Source organism: Mastomys coucha, unplaced genomic scaffold, assembly GCF_008632895.1.
Source record: "Mastomys coucha isolate ucsf_1 unplaced genomic scaffold, UCSF_Mcou_1 pScaffold9, whole genome shotgun sequence".
NCBI classification, from domain to species: Eukaryota; Metazoa; Chordata; class Mammalia; order Rodentia; family Muridae; genus Mastomys; species Mastomys coucha.
The window spans coordinates 19303834-19321990 of NW_022196915.1; the positions used below are offsets into that span (position 1 = coordinate 19303834).

Below are 18157 nucleotides of genomic sequence, written 5' to 3' on the forward strand. Positions count from 1 at the left end.
TGAGGATACGGGGGAGAACTATGGGCACAGTGTATTTACTATCTATTCAAGGAGGGGCTACAAATAAATATGCTTTATTTTTGTTTGAAAAGAAAGTCATAAGTAGACAAGAACCAGAAATGAAGTTAGTTACCTGTGGGGAAGAAAGGGAACAGGGTACAAGGAGAGGATTGAAGTTAGACTGCTCTGGATCTGCCCTTTCTTGGGCACATTTGTCTTGAATCCATGAAAATACTTTATGGAATTCTAACCCAACACACACACACACACACACACACACACACACACACACACACACACACACACACCCCAGATCCTGGAAACTAAGGAACGACTTGTTTCAATAAAGGGAAACAAATTGGTTCGCCCAGGATTTGGCTTAAACGTAGAGTGTTTCCCTAGTATGAAGAGGTCCTGAGTTCTGTTCCTAGCCCCAACAACGAATATACCAAAATTGAAATAAATGAGCTTAATGTATAGGTAGTGCATTGGAGAACAATGCATCAAATGACTTTAAAATACAGTGATTTATACTGCTTTAAATCTATCTAGCAGGTCAAATACAAAATAAAATCCTAAGCTGTTCTTTGAAACACACATGTACATAAAGCTAAAAAATCCACCAAGGCATACTGATGCCATTAGAATGAGAGATTGCTTTTTTTTTTTTTTTGTAGTAGAGAAAGGAGATGAACATGATAAGAAATGACATTGAGCAAAGCCCCGCCTTCTCGCCCTGGAATATTGGCAATTACTCTTGATTACCGTCTTTAAGAAAGGGAACTATTGTATAGCTGACAGAATCTCGATGCTCATAATTTATGCTTAGATTTTTGACTCAGTCACCCTGTCTTATTTAAAAAGAAAAAAAATAGGCAAATAACCAGAAAACATGTAAGCAGATCCTGGAATACATTGTCCTATCAGAAAGACAGGCAGGTCTTCGAAACCCTCCAGGACATAGGCTGAGGCACTGACTTAGAGAGGTTCTCATGGGGGAGGAAATGGTGGTGGTGTGTGGCTCAGAATGAAACCATCAGCAAATAAGAAGCACATCAAATCTCTTTAAAGTGACCAGTTCATAATGACTCTGGGGGGAGAAAAGGTTAAGCATACAGTCCTCCATGTTCTCTTTGGCAATCACAGGGAGTAGCTTACCCTTCTGGGAAATGGGACAAGGCAGCAGACATAGCCTGACCTGCACACATGAACTGTTTTCAAATGATCCGAGGCAAAACAGAAACGAGTGAAGGAAAGTTTCCCTAAAGAAGGGAGGGAGGAAATAAAGTATTATAAACTATCACACACAGGTGAAACCTCTTTCAGGAGGCTGTCTGTGGAAGCATACTGAGGTGTCTGGTTTTCATGAGAAAAGTTCCCCAAACCTAGTTTAACCCCCAGTGTAAAAGAAGGGCACATGTAGAGAAAACTACTAAAGCTAAGCGATGCCAAAGGCTCCAGACAGCAAGATGTACCTGGGAAAGCAAAAGACCTGTGGAATGATTTATAGATAAAGAGGTCGATTTTCCATATAAATGAAAATGCTCCAACAGAATCCATGACCTGGCTCGATGATTAAAAAGTAATTCCCAGCTTCCTTAAAAAAATGATGGGGTAAGAAAAGATAGCAGACTCGTATAACAAAGTAGCAAAGCAAAGCAGATGGGATGTACGATGGGTTAAAAGCCCCTAGAAGATCACTAATTGCACACCATGTATAGACCACTGCACCTCAGACCCCCCAGAAACTTCTGTGAAACAGTTGGAAGACTAATAACTCCATTTGGAAATTTTGTATTAAAGACTTGCTGTGTATCTTTGGGCATGATGATAGCATAAAGTCACAGGAAGCCTGCAGGGGGGACTGAAGAATCACTTGTGAGTGGAACTGTGTGGTCTTTGGGACTTCAGAGTTACACAGGGTCTGGGGTCAAGGAGAAGATCTGAATTTGGTCATTTGTTTGTTCATTCTTAGATTTGCATACATTCATTTGAAATGCCCTGAATTAGGAAGAGAGGAAAACTCCCAAAGTGGGGAGGAGACAGATGAGATAATCGGAGTGAATAGGTGGGGCCGAGGGCTCAGGGCAGCAGAGATAATCCGGCAACCAGAAACACAGGCAGACCACGATGGGGCAGAGCCGAGTCTGTTCCTCTTGACATGTAGCAGGGACAGTGGTACCTGGGCCAGCCTGGCTCGTCACACAGACTCCAGGCTGTCTGGTAACCTCACTTGGGGTTATCTGACACTAAGTGGCTTCAGGGAGGCCAACATCTCTACAACTATTGGCAAGCTCACAGAACATCAGAAACAGTTAAATGTCCAAACAGAGAGAGTAACTGTCTGAGGCCGTCCTTCTAAATTAGGAAACTGAAACGGGAGAAAATCATTAGTGTGGATTGTTATGTAACCGGGCAAGTGTGGGCTACATACGCTAATACAAACCTGTACATGTGCATATAAAGAGAGAAAGCATAAAGTGTGTGTGTGTGTGTGTGTGTGTGTGTGCACTCATGTGTGTGTTTAATAATGCTGTGTATGTCACGCAGGTGAGGTGAAGCGGGGTAATTAAGACAGGTCCTACTACTGACAAGAAACTCTTTGCAGTCTTCACTCCATGTGGCTCTCTGGGCTGAAACCACACAGGGCTAGTGACCAACTTCACTGTGAAGAGTGGCGGCTCTTAGAGTGGAGGTGTAGCATGATGGGGTGTCGAGAGCATGTGCTTCCTACTTGTTCTCAAGGGCCAGTCAAGGGTTCCTCCAGTGTAGGTAGGATGCCTCTGTGTTAGGAGTCCTGGAACTCCAGGAGGGCAGTGAGTGTTCAGGTCCACAGACAGCTGCTCAGAGCATCCACCTTGCTGTCAGAGATGTGGGGTTTCCTTTAGGGACACGGAGGTTGTCAAGGCTGCCCTCCCCTCCCCGAAGTCCACTAGAGAAGCTTCCTTCCCATTCTCCTGTCTGGTTTCAGAGCACAGGAGATCGGATCTGGATCAGCTGCAGTATGAAACTGGGCAAAGTTAGAATGTGTGTTCTTAGAAGAAATGGCTTTACAGGTCACCACCCTTTCACCCCCCAGAATTCATATCTAGCTTTCTGGCCCAATCTCCTGAAGACTAGCTTTGCTTCTGGAAGCTTCCAGAGACTTCTATATAACTTTGAAGTACATTCCTTCTACAATGTGAGGATTTCACAAGTAGTGGGATGCCGGGAGGCAGGCATGCTGGTGGCTTCATTGGTGTCATCCCACTCCTGGCATGGGTGACTTCTAGGCAAAGAACTTTCCTGCTCTTGTCTGCTCTTGGGGATCACAGAAGGAACAGCACTGGCTCTCAGCTCTAGCCTCTGATGTCACTGCTAGCCCAGGGCCAGACCGGACCCATGAAGTCACAGGTAGTGGTCTATAGGGGAGTATAGACCAACAGGTAGCATTTACAAACAGAGAGATTTGCACGCAGCTATAGCTGTATGTCACTCAGCTTTTAACTGGGTAACGGAAAACCTCTGGGTATTATTCCTGCATAGAGCAGTGGCTGGTGCTTTATGGGGGCATGCCTTCAGATAGGGCCTGCCATTACTGCTGACCATTGTTCCTTTCCTTCCCTTATAGAACCTTCTGGAAGGTTGCTCTGTCTGATGAGGACCTGGCTTAGGCTGCAATGCCACTAGTTCACCTTCGCCCTCTGCAGACGCTGTATTACCTGTCTGGTCATCATACTTGATATTGGCCGTGAACGCCTGACTTACGCTGAGTTGAACATGAGTATGCAAAGTGGGCAACCAGGAAACATTCTGCACATACTGATGCTAACTAGGTGTTGTCTTCAGCAGTGTTCACCTGTGGGGAGCAGATATCTCCCCGTGAAATGTGAAAGCTGCCCAAAGTTATTAAAATCTCCTGTGTAGTGGTGGGAGCTCAGGCTGAGCAGTCCTCCACAACGAAAGGCTCATTAATATAGTGGCATTATTTATTTATATCCTACCCGAAGACAGACATGATGTAATCCAGTAATTAAGATTGTTATGATCGAATATTTATTAAGCACCTCCAATAAGCCAGACACTGATCTACATAAAACAAGTCTATCCCCTCAAGAGCTCCCGTTTCACTAGTATGGGGGTTCGGTGCCTCTCACAGGGGAGCAGAAAGCTTTAATGGATTTTGTTTTTCCTGAATGAGCCTGAAAACTGAAGTCGATCAGAAATTGGGACTGATTTAGTTTTTGCAGAGTTGGCTTAGAAGAGCCTTAAGAACCAGAAGACCCTATCCTCCAAAGTGGCCTTAGGTGGGGAGCTAGATTTCTCTGGAGGACAGCTGGGCAAATATCTACATAGCCCCATTGCGGTATGTTGCAAACGGCTATTTGCTTGTTCTCTGCTGTGTGGCAGGGCCAGGGCTATAGGAGAAGGGGTGGTGGCCAGGATCTCCTGAAAGCAGCTCCCAGTGTCAGGTCCAAAGAGACTTTTGTCTATCTGGCATCTCCTTCACCAGCACTGGGAATGTGCAGCTATTCCTGCCCCTAGTTTTCTCTTACTGGTCTTGCTTCTTCTGTCTCTTGGGCCCCTGCCTGCTCTGCCCCTCCACATCTGAGATCCTGGCCACTATCCGGAAAGAAACAAACGACACACATAGGAGTCAATGAAGGAAGCATCATGCAGACAGTGTCTGGTGGTCACCAGGAGGTTCTGTGACCCACTCTCTTCACTTACAATGCTCCCCTGGTAGTTAATTTTTGTGTTTTGGAAGAGAGTCAGATGTCCCCTGGTCTGTACTCTTGGTAAAAGCTTTGGAAACACAAGGCCCCGTGTCTCTCACCACCAGCCCTGGCTTAAACATTTAGTTCGTGAAACCAAAAGAGAGTAACAGGAAAGCCACTGCACTGGGAGGCCCTAATCCTTTCCACATCACATCAAGTTTGCATCTTAGTGCTTCACTTCTCCCCACGAATTCTGACAAAGTACGCACAACATAAAATGTAACATTGCAGGCACATTCCACTCATGGTGTGGTGTCACACATTCTCAAGGTTGGGAAGTCAGTTTCCAGAGTTTTCTCATTTTGTGAAACTGAACTTTGTATCCATTCCACAATAAATTCCCATTTCTTCACTTCCTGCCTCAACACTTGGGAATTTCCATCCTTCTTCCTGTCTTTATGGAACTGGCTCCCACTTTTTCTTTCTTGTATACATGCCATAATACAGTGTCTTTTTGCGGTTAGCATATCTCACTTACATAATACCCTTAGGATTTGTTCTCTTCATAGCATGTGTCAGAATTCTTCTGCCTACAAGCAAAAGAATGCTTCATTGGCTGTCTCTACCACACACTTCATCCATGCATCTATGGGTGGGCTACCTTTAGGCTGCTGGGAATAATATTGCTACAAATATCTGAGTGCCTGCTTTCATAACACACACACACATACACACACACACACACACACACACACACACACACTACATACACCACACACACACCATACACCACACATACTACACACACCACACATACTACACACACCACATCATAAGCACACACATATGCATGCACACTCACACCACACACACACACACACACACTACATATACCACACACATACCATACACCACACATACTACACATACCACACCATAAGCACACACATATGCACATGCACACACACCACACACATACTACATACACCACACACACCATATATCACATACACCACACCATAAGCACACACACACACACATGCACGCACACACACACATACACACACACACCACACATACATACACACACACACACACACACACACACAGAGGATGGTGATGATGATGATGATGATGATGATGATGATGATGATGATGAAATTGCTAGATCATGACAATTCTGTCTAATTTTTCCAGGTACTGTCAAACTCTCCCACAGACATGGCCTCACTGTCCCTCCCACCAGCACAGCACAGGGCTTCTGTTTTTCTACCTGTTATTTTCCACTTTCCTTTTCATTTGTTTGATTGTAGTGGTCCTACTGGGTGTAAGGTGGACTCTCAATGTGGTTTCGATTTGCATCTTCCTAGTCATTAGCGGTGTTGAGCATCTTTTCAAAAACAGGCTCTAAAGACGCAGGCAAACATGACTCGATACGGATTTCTTGTGGCAATAGGGCTTGTCTTGCTATGTGCTGTTGGGAGGCATCAGGTGAGCCAGAGTGAACTTCAGGGTCCTAGGTGTGAGTCTTCCCCTTTGGTGCGGGGCTTGGCTTCTTAGCTAGCACTGTGCATATTAATGGTACCTAGAACATTTAAGCCCTGCAGATGTGTTGTCCACCCCTTGTGTTTCTGGATAAAGTGTATGGATTGATGCTCAGCCTTAGGTAGAGGAACTATGAAGCCTCCCAGGTGTATGGCTTTGGTTTCTGTAGTGTGGGATACTGTGAATAAGCCTTGTTCAGGGCATTTTATCCTGTGCTGGCAGTAGGTTCCATGAGGAAGCCCACTTAGGCCTGCCTCTTTCTTAGTTTCCTGAATGTCACTGTAAACATCCCAGAGAAATCTTGTTTCCAGCCCCAGGAGGTCTTCATTAAAATGTTGCAGGAGGCCTTTACACCAGTAAACCATGCTGCAGCTGCTTAGCCACGCTCCTATGTAAAAAGGACACGGGCGACTTCCTTCCGCGTGCAGTTATTGCCATCAGAATGGGATGTGCACCTGCAGTGTCCCCTGAGTGTCTGATGAGCACTCTCTCCCGGAGGCCCATCACCACGAGGATTACCAGCTATCTCCCTTGGGATGTCCAGTTGCCTGAGTCTGGATAGAGGCCTAATCATCTGCTCCAGTTTGTTTTTAAACACTAGGTCTGGTGCTCATCCTTGGGTCAGGAAACAAACACTGCCTGTGTGAAGTGGGTATGTTTGGGTGACTTCCTTTAAGTGGCTGTCTGCCCACCTCCCAGTATCACAAGAAGATGCCTTTCAGCCCAGGGCACACAGAGCACACTCAAGCATCTCTCTATAGCAGCTTGGAGCTGGCTGGAAATGTGGTTTTTAGGTTCAGTGTGTTAGAGATCCCACTGCTTCAATAAGCTCCGCAGGGGACTGGTCGCCCTGTAATCACTGAGCTGAACCAAACATGTTCATACATTATCTACTTCCATGCTCATGAAACATAGAAGGGGAAACTCAGGTCCACAACACTGTGACATGGCAAAGCTAGAGAGTAAATTGGGGACATAATTGGAACTCCAGAGAGAGTACTCCTAAGACCTCCTTTCCAATGAATACAACACTGGGTATGTAAAGGCTTCAGGTGAGGATGTTCATTAGAGTCTTGACCCTGATTCTGACTTTGCTGCAAGGCATGTGGAGAGCTAGGAAGGAGAGCAATGGAATGCACCCCATGCAGAACCTCCACCCAAAGACACCCTCCTCCAAGAAATCCTCCACCTGCTGGGGTTCTGAGTTTGCAATGATAGAACAGAGGAAGAAGGATTGCATAAGAAGGCAAGGCAGATATAGATCTGATGTCACCAGCGCCAAGGGCAGCAGTGAGAATGATGTCCATGGGGAAACGGACTGCCAGTGACCATAGTTTTATTTGGAGCAAAATAAAGCCACAGAGGCCAGGGCACACCCCAGGGAAAAATTTTAATGGCTATTGCTGTAGAAATGCTGGATCAGTCAAGAGTAGGTAGGAGACCTTTAGAATAGAGCAAGAAACTGGCCTCAGACAGACATAGAGCGGTGACTTTGGGGACTATTTGGTACCTCTTCCATACCTTTGTAATCTCTTTCCATACCTATGTGACCGTAACACTGACCAGCATCCCCTGAGAGGCAGGCAGAGAAGAGCTTAGACTCTCTTCCCAGCCTTCGGGTGAAGCCCTCCCTCCACCCTTGGTCTTGGTTCCTGTGTACAGTCAGCATCATGATGTCAGTCCAGCTCCTTTGCACAGACTAAGGCAGTCTGTGTGAAGTGTTTATTTTCCCTACCAATATGTGGGTGGTGTAGGGGAAAGCAGCCTGTGTTAGAGGGTGGTCTACTACCTGAAACAAGGGGTTTTGTTTGTTTGTTTACCTATTTGTGTGTATGTAGGCGGGTGGTTTTAACAACAGGAAGTGGAGTCTTTTTTGCCTCAAGTGAATACACCATCATCATTCAAGCTGCCTAAAGCAGCAGCCTGCGATTTGTTTTTGTTTTGTTTTGAGGTCGAAAGTGGCTCATCTCAAGCTTCCTACATAGCCAAAAATGATGTTGAACTCCTGATCCTCCTGCCCCACAGACCAAGGATTGTGATTGCATGCACCACCACACTTCTATTTTAAACATCAACTCAGAGCTAGTCACCCTTTTCCCAATGCCATTTCCCATCAGTCCTGACCCAGGCTTCGTGGTTCCCTTTTTAAGATTTGAAGAGTAATTCCCATTCCTGGACATAGTCAATATGAATCTATAATGCTGGGTGGGTGGAAATGTGGACGCGTGTGTGTGTGTGTGTGTGTGTGTGTGTGTGTGTGTGTGTGTGTGTGTGAGAGAGGGGGGGGTAGGACAGGTTTGTGGGATACAGACATTGCATTGTCCCACCAAAAAGAGAAGGGAATTTTGGTTTTCTGGAGAAACTAATCCACTAAGAATCTTATCTTGAATTAGTTGTGGATTTTATTATAAATGTTATGGAGTATAAAGTGAACCCTTGAAGATAGCTTCTGTTTTGGAAATGTTTGGTGTTGGCAGGTCTTATCTATTCAGGTCATAGGAGAGCACTATAGATTGGTCTAGACAGACCACCTCACCCCATCATTTATTTCTATACCTTCCTAGGTTGTCTGATGTGCATAAGGGAGGTTCCAATCCTGGCATTTCCCCCAGCAGCACAGCCGAGTGGGGCAAGCCCTTCTGTGCATTACCTTAGCTACCAAAGCAGGTAGCCTGGAAGCATTCTTCCTATGGGATTAAGAAGGCCTTGAAATGGTCTCTTCTCCATGGCAGTATATAGACAGGCTAATGAACTTACACACTTTAACGGGCGAATATTACTATAGCTGGAGAAACTAAAAAGCATCCTCGGAGGGTCAAGAGACTCTGGGCTTCTTACTTTGTTGCCTGTCTTTCCTCTCTCTCTCTCTCTCTCTCTCTCTCTCTCTCTCTCTAAGCTATCATCTTTGGTAAAATGTACTTTTCTCATTACAGACAATTTGGGGGGAGGGAAAAGAAGGTGAGGAACCTTTCTCTGGGATGTAGAAGATGGAAGATTGTGCATGTGTGGGGTAGGTGTATACAGGGCAGCTGGAAACCTTCTGCTCAGTTTTCCTACAAGCATAAAACTACCCTAAACTATGACCTTAGAAAAAGATGAATAAAAATCCTTTGTGTGTGTACAACTGGGTGCATATGTATATACGTGTGTGGGTGTGTGTGCACCTGGGTGCATATGTATGTGTGTGTGTTTGTGTGTACACCTGGGTACATATGTGTGTATGTGTACCTGGGCACATTTGTATGTGTGAGTGGGCACATGGGTGCATATGTATGTGTGTGTGCACCTGGGTGCATATGTATGTGTGTATCCATATGTATGTGTGTGTGTGCACATGGGCACATTTGTATATGTGTGTGGGCACATGGGTGCATATGTATGTGTGTGTGGGCCAGAGGTTAGCACCTGTCTTCCTCAGTCATTCTATATCTTTTTTTTTTTTTAACTGAACCTGGAGCTCACCAACTGGCCAAGCTCACCAATTGGCCAGTGAGCTCTAGAGATCCATCCATCTCTGCCTCCCCAGCATAGGGACTACAGATGCGCCTCCATATGGCTTTTATGTGTGTTCTGGGGAATTGATCTCTGGTCCTCAAGCTTGAAAGCAAGCACTTTATCAACTAAGCCATCTTCACAGACTGATAAATAAAGTCTCTATCCATGGGCCCATGGGCCACTTGAATGTCAACTGTCTTGTCCAGGTGACCATGGACTCAATTGTCTGAAGCTGTCGGAAAAAAAAGGCCTTCCTTCTTTAAGATGCTTTTCTTGGGAATGTAGTCACACAGAGAAAAGCTAAGTAAGGCCCGGAGCCCCAGTGGCAGCACTGCTTATCTCAAAGCAGCTCTAAGCATCGTTCCTTCGCTGGCCTAGTCTAGGGCACCCACATTCAGGTGAGGAGAAGCCACTGGGCTCTTTCTGGGATGAGTGTCCAGGGTGAGCAAGCCATGGCTCCTTGTATTTGGCATGAGTGCCTGAGATGCAGGCTGGAAGACAAGACTCTTTTTAATCAGGTGCCAATAGTGCTTTCAGCAGCCTCCTGCAGGGTGCCGACAGGGGCAGTCTCAGGTCAATTTCAGGCACTTCAAAGGGCAGAGGTAAGATTGCTTCTGGGAAACCAGGCCCCTACCTCAGCCCTCATTTCTTGGGTCGCCTCCAGAGGTGGGAGGTATTGATATGTCTGGAGCTCAAGCATTGTTGAGGCCTTTGGTGAAATTTCTGCAGAACACCTTCTGTCTCTTTGTAGAATGGGGATGGATCCAGAACCATCCACTAGAAGAGTTGGCAGATCTTAATTTTCTTCCAAAGAGCACAGTCAAGGCCAGCTTACCTGTGACCCCCCACTGCAATCTCCCAGGTGTCAAAGGAAACTGATTTGATGATCCAGAGCCAGCACATCGATCAACCTCCTTGTGAAATTTCCCTGTCCTGCAAACAGAGTCAGCTGCTTTTAGCTTCGACTCCTAACAAGGTCACTATACTCGGTGACTTCAATCAGGCCTCCTGAAGAGTCATAAGGCCTCTCTACGGCTGCAAACAAAATTGTGTTTGGAAAGCCGACACTTGCCCGAGTAGCTAATTGAGGCTCCATAGCTGGGGCCCTGTGGGTGTATGAGGGCCTCTCCCTTACTCCCCTCTGCCCCCTCTCTGTGCTCCTGCTCCTGGTAGATAGCATCTTAGGTCAAGCATGTGCTAAATATAGCTGTCCTCCCAGCTGGGCTGTCACCGGGGCTTGTCAGCAGCGCTGTCCCTGGGTTTTGGTCTTAATGTTATAGCAGCCTTTGGCTTAACAGCCAAGCCCAGCCATGGGGTGAGGATTTGTGTTTGGGAGTCATCTCTGTTCAGACCCCACAAAGGCAGGTGAAACTAGGGAGAGAGTCTGAGATGAGGGAGTGGAACCTTGGCTTGGAGATGGGCCACAATGTCGTGGCTGCCTTGAAGAGCCGAGCAATTGGCTTTTGTGTCCCTCCAGTCTCAGGCCAAGTGGGAGCTGCAAGACTTGTAAGAATGGCCAAGGTTGCTGTCTATCCACCTCCTTACTCCCACACACCAGCAAAGGACTATGGGAATCCACTGAACCCATTTGGCCCCATGTGCAGGGAGGAATAATGGTGTTTTATGTTTCCCACCATGGTGGAGGCAGGGAAGCCAGGACATGCTGCTGTCTGTGAAGAGTCTCCTGCAGTCAGAATTCACACACACTCAGTCAGCACAAGGGCCTGCTTAAGGATCTCCCTATCAGCCGCCCATGCAGATATCTAGTTGAATTAAGGCCATCCGCTCTAAGGTCTCTAGGTGCTAGGCTCTAAAAAAGACTCTAAAAAGATTGTGGCGCAAGGGCACACAGCTAGTAAACAGCAGGAACAGGGCTTAAAGCTGCATTCGATTTGATGGCACCAAAGTGTCTCCTCTTCCTGTCTGCATTCCAGGTGCCTTCCTCCTGACATGACAGTCAAGTTAAGCTTTCTGGTTATTGCTCTGAGCATTCTAAAGGAAGGCACCAGTTGAAGGTAGAGAAACGTAGCTGAGTCTGGGCAGGATCCAGGAAGGAGGCTGGGTGGTGGCTCACTCTGATGGAGCAGGGTGGGGACCCAGGCCTGTGCATTGCCCTATCCAAAAGCTTGATAGTATTCTATACTAAGGATGCCCGTAAATGTATGCAGTCTGGAGCCAGTGTAGCTGAGTGCAGTGGTAGTTCTAGGGCCATTATGGTTCTTAGAGATGAAGCCTGGGCTGGTATCAAGTGCTTTCCCTCCTGATTTCCACTTGCTCACTGGCTTGGTGCAGGAATTGCTATAAGGTTAGTTAAACGGACACATTTTGTTAGCATGTTTTCCTGCTGTTCAGTAGTGCATAGGGTGTAGGTATAGACTTCAGGGATTTGATCGTTCATTGTTTCTAAAACATGTTTGTTTTCTAACTACCACAGGCAGCCAAGGTGACAGAGTCCTTGATTTCACGGAACTTAAATGTGGGGTCTGAAATCGATTTGAGAGGAGAGTCAGGGGCAGATAGGATTAGATCTCTTGGAGTCTTGAAGGCTAAGGCAGTTATTCAGTTTTTCAGGAAGCAGATGATGGATTCAAACAGGGGTCTATACAACCTACTGTGCATTAACATAGACACAGACACATGACACACACACACACACACACACACACACACACACATGCACACATACACAGAAACTCTAGTCACTAAATACAAAGCTCTAAAAGCTATTCAGAAGCTGGGTGAGAAAGAGGAAGGGACTGAAGGGCACTGGGGGTAGAGCTGTCCTCAGTGAGAGTGTGCTTGCTGAAGGGCTTCAATGTGAGAAAGAAAGAGGTATAGGCACACATGAGCCTTACTTCTCATGTTCTGGACTCTCACTTAACCACGGAACATGGGAGGTCACTCAAGTGCTGGGTAGTTCTGCAACCACTGTGTAAGGTGTGGGGTAGTCCACAGCTAACACATAGTGACAGAGTCTATATGTCAGGTGTGGGTCTAAGCCTATGGGAGAATTTGAATGACCACAGCATTCCTATGAGGGAGGTGCTATTGCTAGCGACAGAATTTGCTTAAGGTCATTTGGCTAATAACATAGGCACCATGTCCCCTTTAGAAGCTTGGTCTCAGCAGTAGCTGTTATCCTCTTCTTGGGCCACCAACTCTGGTCACCAGCAGGAACCTTGCTCATGCCTGTTTGCTAAGAATTTAATGTGTGTGAAGTTTCAAATCTCTGTGAGTCTTCAAAAAGCTAAATCAACCATTCAAATAACTTGACCCTTGAATAGGATGGGATGGGATTTTGCTTTGTTGGGGGCTGAGTAGGGGCACCTGACCTTAGAGATCCCAGAGGCATCTGTGAGCTCATTCAGATGGTTTGGCAGAAGAGAAGGGCTGTCACTCCAAGTGATCCTGTGGATACCCCCAGAGGTGCCCATGCAGTGGATGTTCCCATTGCTAAGGGGCAGGGGGGGATGTGAGGTCAGTTGATATTGGCTCCGGGCATGTTAGTCAGTGTTATAAACAAGCAAGAGAAGAAAGCTGAATTTCCTATCAGAGTAAGGAGACAGCATAGGGCAGTCTTAGTAGAGAAAGAGAGAGAACGGTGCCTTGGGTCTGAGGACAACCAGGTCCGTCAGGTGCTGTCACCACTGCCTTCCAGAATAATAATCATGGGCTCCACCTGACCTCAGCATCAATGGCAGGGTCAGAAGGAACCCAGCACCTCTTGCTGTTTCCCAGTTCTGCTCCCGCACAGCCATCCATTGCGTTAATTAAGTGCTTCAGTAGCGTTTGAAGGCTGGGTTTTGTGCTTGAATATATTGCCACATTAATAACTTCAGAACATTTTAGGTAGTGTCAGAATAGTAAATTAGGACACAATGGGCCATATATTCAGTGCAGAGAGCTGAAGTGCCATTTTATTACACATGTCATGGAATTAAAGGCTTAATTTTCTTTTAAAAAATGGCGATGCATCATTTCCTGCAGCCAGGTAAAAACAGTCAGCAGAAATGATTTATCCTTCATTCCATTTAAAAATAGGAAACCAGATTCCAGGATCCTGCTCTTTGATATTTATCTCTGCCTGGAGGGCACTTGAGACATTTACCCACCATCTGACTTGAAGGACACAGCCAGGCGCTAGGCGTGGTCAGGAGAGGAGGGTGCTAGTGGCATCCACAGGGAAGCCTGTGCTGTTGGAGGACTTGGTCTCCTCCTCTGGGCTCCAGGGCAGACAGGCTATGCTGCAAGTCCAGGCCTATCCACATATGAGTTGCCTTGTGGAGCCTTCCAATTTCACCTGACACGGGAGAGTAGCCAGACCTCCCCATGACGGGTCCTGAAGGATGGAGATCCCAGATGGGAAGAAATAGGGTTTCATTGGCTTCTACACTTGGGACAGCCACAGGAAGATTTTTTTTTTTTTTAGGACAGCTCTTTTTCCCATCCTCCCCATTGAGAAGAACTTGGAAACAGAAGAAGACAAGGACAGTGATAAATTGGCTCTCCACTGCTGATGATGTATGAGTCTCCAGTGGCTGCTGAAACAGTCACCAAAGCTAGGGGGCTGAAAGCAACAGCAGTTTATTCCCACACACTGCTGGAGACCAGAAGTCTGAAACCAAATTGTCATCAGGCTGTGCTTCCCATGAAGGCTCTGAGGCAGGAAGCATCCAGATTCATACCACTTGGATGTCTATCTGCATGCAGCTTCTTCCTGGTGTTTCCTTCCTCTGTGTGTCTTTCATAAGGTCATTAACACTGGATTTAATGTCTATCACACCCACATCCCCAACAATTATGTTGCTCTTTTCAAGAGTCCTGATACAAGAACACCTGGACATATCCTATCTCACATAAGTGCCCCCCCAGGATCCCGGTGAAGAATTGGGGTAGATCTTCCAGCCATCATTTGGCCCACATCAACCAGAAAAGTGAGCCTTTTGATCAAGTTCAAAAGGATGTAGGTGATGAAGCCCAACCCAGTTGGCCTCTAGGGGTCTAATTTGTCCCAAAATCTTACATGCTAATGGGCATCCTTAGTTCATGACTGGCTTTGATGCACCATTAGAGGACACTGGCTCCTTCCTGCCTTTTCTTTCAAGCCTGGTCACCACTGGAGGCTGGTCCTGAAGTCCCCACACTTTACCAGTAGATTTGATCCTAATGGGAGGCTAATACTCCAGCCCCTTTGATTCCTGCCATCCCTGTCTATCATCCACCTTCAGGGATGTCTTGTACCCTGACCACCACCTCCCCTAGTCTTGCCCTGCCTGCTTCAGGCTTTTCTTTGTCTCTCTGCTAGAGAAGATTCCTGACCTCCTAGGGAGGGCTATCTGCCTCCTTACCCACCATGGTCCATGGTATGCTACCCTCATGGTTCCTACCATACATGGTCTCCCACTGTGACCAGAGCTTCTGAGAGGTACAGGGTGTCAGAGAGACAGTGGTGGCTCTGTGGATCCTGACAGCTCCATTTCCTAGAGTGACTGTGCTCTGCCCACTGCTCTGCAGGTCTGAAGAGCTCAGGATAGTGCTGCCTTTCCTGGAGGTGGATGTGGGAAGGTCTGGCTGGCTTCTGCAGCCACCATTCTGACGTTGGAGCTGAGGGTTTTTCCTGACGGTTCCCAGTTATAACCAGCTCACTGTGGTTTATGGCTGTGTGTTTGCCTCAAGGTACAGGTTCCGGTCCTGCAATGTTGGTGTCAGAGTCAGGAATACAGAGGCCAGGTGGGTGACAGCGAGACCTGACTCCAAACTTTGTCTCCATGGTAGCAGCACTGCAGGACCCTTATTCAGTGGCTGATGACAGTGTGTGCTGATGGCAGACAGGCAGGGGCATCCACTTTGCATAGCATGGGCTGTGAGGGAGAGAGGCTTGCAGACGCGGAGTTTCAGTTTGTCCAAGTCGGTGGAGAGGCTGGATTGGAGTAAGTCCTAAGAATTTGCCTTTCTGTGGGGTCCTCTCACTATTGGTCCAGAGAATGGGATGAATGGGCAGGGTTCAGACTGGATAGACTGGATAGTCTTCCTTTATGCCCAGTGTCATATCTATTCCAAAACCCTTAGTGGCAAGATTCTGTGAGCCTCCATGGGCTATCTTATCCCAGGATGAGTAGCACTCAGGCAGCATTTCAAGGTTAACATGAGCAGCAGACCCTTCACTACCTCTTCCCTACCTTGCACGAGTCCTAGACACACACTTAGGTGCTGGGTACAACAGTTGAAGACAGAACCACCCACACAGGCTTTCTTTCTCAGCCTCTCCTAATGTGCACAGGCTATCCCACTCAGCGCCTCCTAATATGCAAAGGTTACCCTATTCAGCCCCACACACTGTATGTAAGGTATCACACTGAACCCCTCCCATAGATTGGGTAGCCTTGTGGGGTTGTGGTGTGGAGGAGTGTATGGATACATGGTGCTGTGGGTGCGTGCGTGTGCGTGCGTGTGCATGCATGTGTGTGTGTGTGTGTGAGAGAGAGAGAGAGAGAGACAGAGAGAGAGACAGAGAGAGACAGAGAGAGACAGAGAGAGACAGAGAGAGACAGAGAGAGAGACACAGAGAGACACAGAGAGACAGAGACAGAGAGGAGACTCTTCAGTCAGTCCAACAGTTGAGAACCTCCAGGCTTGCACATCTGGACGGCAGGGGCTCTCCCTTCTGTTTTCATCTCTGATTGCTGTGGAGGTGAGCCCTATGTGTTAGTGTGCATGAGACCCTATGGAGGTGTGCTCTGTGTGTTAGTGTGTATGAGACTCTATGGAGGTGTGCTCTGTGTGTTAGTGTGTATGAGGCCCTATGGAGGTGTGCTCTGCGTGTTATTGTGCATGAGGCCCTATGGAGGTGTGCTCTGTGTGTTAGTGTGCATGAGACCCTATGGAGGTGTGCTCTGTGTGTTATTGTGCATGAGGCCCTATGGAGGTGTGCTCTGTGTGTTAGTGTGTATGAGGCCCTATGGGGGGTGTGCTCTGTGTGTTATTGTGCATGAGGCCCTATGGAGGTGTGCCCTGTGTGTTAGTGTGTATGAGTCTCTGTGTGGATGCCTGTGAGTGTATGTGAGTCTATATTAACGTGCGAGAGGGCCTTTCTCGAGGATATGAGTCTGCACATGTGCCTGTGCTTGTTTCTGTGTACTCTGGGAAGGGACCTGTTGCTGGCTCAGTATTGAATGTGTGTGTGATGACATGACAGCTCTTGTTCCTGTCTTTGAAAATGCAAGATGCTAGAAGCAGCACCCTGTATCCCCCTGTGACAGTCCTTTCTATAGGTGACCCCTGCCACACACATACTTGGTGTCTACTTCAGCAGCAGCTTCTACAGGAGACATTGTGGCTACTGGTAGATGAAGGTGCGGTTTTGTTTTATGTCTAGAATTCAGGTCTTTGACTATGATCAGCTATGCTGGGTCCAGAGTCATGAGGGGTAGTCTGAGTGACCCTACCAACCTCCTCCACCTACTAAGTCCTACCAGGCATTGCTCAAGGCTCAATGGGGTGGATCTCACCAGCCCATTTTCTCAGCAAGAAAGATTAAACAGAAAATATGTTGTCCAAAGATATCCTCTAATGACATTAGAGCATTGTGTACACTGCGGTCCCCTCTGATGCCCCCACAAACTCAGTGAAACAGGCCTGTTAGCCCCATGGTGCAGACAAGGAAACTAGACTCAGAGAGATTAAGTGATTTGTTGTGGGAAACACAGCCAAGAAGTGGATAGAGTTAGACTTGGAGATTCATTGACTAACCCCACCATTCCTGGATCTGAGCGGGTGAGTTTGTACCACAATTCTTCCTGCCTGGGCTGCTATAGGGAGAAGCGCTTCCACGATAGAAGGTTCTGGTTGAAAGCTAATCCAGACTCTGAGCTGATCAGAGGCTGCTGATGCTGTGGAGGAAAGCTGCAGCTGGCTCTCGGGAACCCTGGAGCCTCAGAGAAGAGCATCTCCCCACCCACATCTGCCCAATGCTAGGCAAAGCTGCCTGGCACCGCGTCCTTGGTGCGGTGACCCCAGACTGAACATCACCCCTCTCATTAAATCCCTCCACCCTAAGGACACAGTTGTTCACTTACTGTGATGTTGATCCCCTCAAAATGACAGAAGAAGGGCAGGCACAAGGGTCCGCAGACTGGGCACAGACGGGCACCCTCCAGGGCACCCTTGCTTCCTTTCCCAGAGAAGCAATGAGACAGCAGGAAAGAATCTGCTCACGCCCAGCCCAGTGGAGCCTGCCTTTAGCCCAACACCAGATATGACTTGGAAGCTGGCTGGACATTCTTGTTCAGAAAGGGACCATGGCCCAGCACTCTGAGAGGTACAGAGTACCCTGACTCCGCCCCTGCCTTCCTCTCAGTGTTGGCTCTTCCTTGTATAGTCCTCCGTCTCCTGGGACTAGGCCTCTGACCTTGGTGAAGCCC

General features: G+C 47.4%; 1 protein-coding gene across 3 annotated transcripts in view; it reads right to left on the reverse strand.

Moving 5' to 3' along the window:
- The window catches only part of CUNH10orf71 (chromosome unknown C10orf71 homolog), a 49147-nt gene extending 31200 nt beyond the window's left edge, over positions 1-17947 (reverse strand). For all 3 annotated transcript variants that reach the window (XM_031362275.1, XM_031362270.1, XM_031362268.1), the window contains exon 1: positions 17813-17947. The gene's annotated coding sequence lies outside the window, so the exon portion shown is untranslated. The remainder of the gene's footprint in view (positions 1-17812) is intronic.
- Positions 17948-18157: the final 210 nt, after the last annotated feature.